Source organism: Medicago sativa, chromosome 4 (assembly GCF_051527215.1).
Source record: "Medicago sativa cultivar Bolivia chromosome 4, Bolivia_mono, whole genome shotgun sequence".
NCBI classification, from domain to species: domain Eukaryota; kingdom Viridiplantae; phylum Streptophyta; class Magnoliopsida; order Fabales; family Fabaceae; genus Medicago; species Medicago sativa.
The window spans coordinates 93,687,772-93,691,005 of record NC_140752.1 but is presented as its reverse complement, the minus strand read 5'-3'; positions in this window follow the sequence as shown (position 1 = coordinate 93,691,005).

Sequence of the window (3,234 nt, the reverse complement as noted above, 5' to 3'; positions counted from 1 at the left end):
AAAATAATGAAACGATAGAGAAAGCACGAGTCTCTTGTCTAAGTCTACGCCAACAATGTAAATACTCTTTCATACATTCACCATTCAGAAATTAATTTATAAGTATGTCAGAATTGTTTAAAAGCCCCTTGAATTATTGGATCGTAACTCCCAATCACATTAAACCTAACGCACGATACGATCCAATCAATTTTTTCATCGGGGGAGATACAACTCAATTAATTCAAATCAAGTGTTGAGCAATCCAAAAAACGGGTAGAGCAACCGTCTCACCAAAGCACTATATAAGTCATTTTATTAGACTAACAATGCAAAATTTTATTAAACGTGTCATAAACTTTAAATTAAAAAAAATGAATATTAGATAGATCAAACATAATTCATTCTCTCAGAGTCATCAAATAAACATGACTTTGGACTAACGTATTTCAATATTCATAAACTATACATGCATGCACCACTAATATATCTTACAAAGAAAGCATGTATGTCTCATTTCTTCATGTATTAAACATAACTTTTAAAGTCATGTATTTCAATCACAAACAACAACACGAACTACATGCAGGAACCATAATTATATATTTCAAAGAATACATTCTTCATGTATAAAATAAGTCTCTCTAAGTCATGCATGTTATGTGGTATAAATATTACATATGATAGCATTACAAAGAGATTCTTAATTTCAACTGTATTATGTTTCTATTTTCTGTCTAATTAATTAATTAATTTTTTATAAATAGTCACAAAAGATTTAATAATGTTATATTATTTTATGGAAAAATTATAAATTACATCATTTATACCACTTTAAAACTAGTCTGGGAATATCAACAAAGTTAATTATTTATTTTTTCTCTCATTTGTTTTCATCTATTCTATTATATATATTTTTTTCTTTTACACAAATGCATAAAATAAAAGACATTTTTGCAAAAATACGAGAATAAAAAATTGTTACCCTCTAATTATTTGACATATAATATTAAAAAAAAATATTCTACATATAAACATGTAAACTATATGTATGTATTATTAAACAAAAATTGATGCGGTGTCTTGCTTTCTTGATTTGGCTTTATTGGTGTCTTGCTATTTTTCTTCATCTGTATTTTTTGTTCCCATTCGGGATTTTTGTTTGGATGGGGTTGCTGCATATTTCCACTATTGTTGTACGGTGTTCTCATTTAGCCCTCTCGTACATCTTGTGCATAAGTGGCCTCCGATGATTAATGAGTTAATTAATGAAATTGACCATTAATATATGTGAAGTCTGAAAAATGACTCTGTAAAATAAAAAAACACATATTCTAACCCTGTAATTTGAAATTCTTATTATTTTTGACCGTGTAATATAGTTGAAGTCCAAAAAAACAACTTAGAGGTTGTATTTTTTCATAATTTTTTTCAGTCATGTATAGGACGTTAAAATATGATTTTACACAAAAAATTAGAATTTTTCAACTAAGGATGAATTAATTATGAATTTTTAAATCATCAAAAACTCAAAAAACAAAATAATGAAAACCCCAACCTAAAAATCAAATTTTGAGCTGATTGTTTGCAGAGACGTCTATAGAAATACGTAAAAAAGATATGCAAAATTTCGTAGCATTTCAAAGAAAATTGCAATTTTGTTCCGAGTAAGGATATACTCACAGGGTCAAATTATGTTCTATAATTTTGTAGGCATGGTTAGAACATTATAGGAAACTTCAACATGAAATTTTAGAATTTTTAAACGAGATATGGATTAATTATGAATTATTTAAGAAATTCATAATTATGGAGAATAAAAATTCATAATAAATCCGTCTCTAGTCGTACAAATCTATTTTTTTGTGTAACGCCATGTTTTAACATCCTAAGGATGGCTGAAAAAAATCATGAAAAAATTCAATCACTAGATCACTTGTTTAGACCACGCATACACTATAGGGTCAAAAATAAGAAGAATCTCAAATTACGTGTTAGAATCTCTATTTTTTATTTTACAAGGTCATTTTTCAGACATCACATATTTTTCAGGATCAATTTAAACAATTAACCCATAATTAATATGTTGTTTAAAAAAAATAAGGATCGACTAACATTGTTTTTCACTAATCATAATTTTAAAAAATAAATATTTACATAAACCTTTAAAGAAACTAAATAGTAATCATAATGTACATGAATTTACGAATTAAACAAAGAAGTAAATTAAATGGTGAAAAATAATTGAAAGAACTTGTATAAGATTGGAGCGAATAAAACAACCAGTTTGAGGTTTTGAATAACATTTTCACGTTTGTACTTGATCCTTGTCTTGAACATCTTACTATCAATTTAATTCTTCGTATGTTTCTTAATCCCAAAGACATGTTTGAGAATGTTTTACAAGGTCAATGACTAATTTAGTGATTTACTCGTTTTCGTCAAAAAAGTTATATTTTCCAATCAAGAATTCAATTCTTTTTCTTTTCTCAACAATTGTATCGAAGACGCTAGTTAACTTGACACTTTTACAAAATTATTTATTAGTAAATGTTAATAATTATTTATCAATGTCATAAAAGATTTATTTTCTTAATCATCTAATTATTATTTGGTAAAGCTCATTAATTAATTGAGTTCAACCACTTTTATTATGAAATAAAAGATTAGTATTACTTTCTCTCTCCCTAATAAGCACTAGTTTAACATAAAAGTGTTCTTTATGTAATGAACAAATAAAGTTGTATGTAAATATAAGTCAATTTTTAAATTATTTTAATTATTTTAAATAAGAGGTAATCAATATTTGAATAATATATCATTAGAAAGAGAGAAGGAAAGCAAACTAGGTAGAGGGTAGAAGCGCATATGTAAGATCCACTAGAAGCTTTTAGCTTATGCACATGCCTTTAAAATGAAATAAACTCCCCTTCTCCTCCCATATCTTTTTGTTAAAAAGAAGCTTTAAGAATGAATGATATAGTTAAGCAATAGGATTGTGTCTGTGTGTGCAATTGTGTGTATAAATTGCATGTTTCAATTCATTTTACATCATATATCTTGCAATAATGACAAAAGCAATACACTTCTAAATCTAAAACAAATATTGATCAACATTCACATAAAAAGGTTCACCAAACACTGGGTACAAATTCAGGCCGTACGCCATGTTTCAAAACCATTACAAGGCATCTTATATCAAATCAACTGGGTCATCACCCAAGAAAAACATTGATGCCTGTTTGGCACTACAAT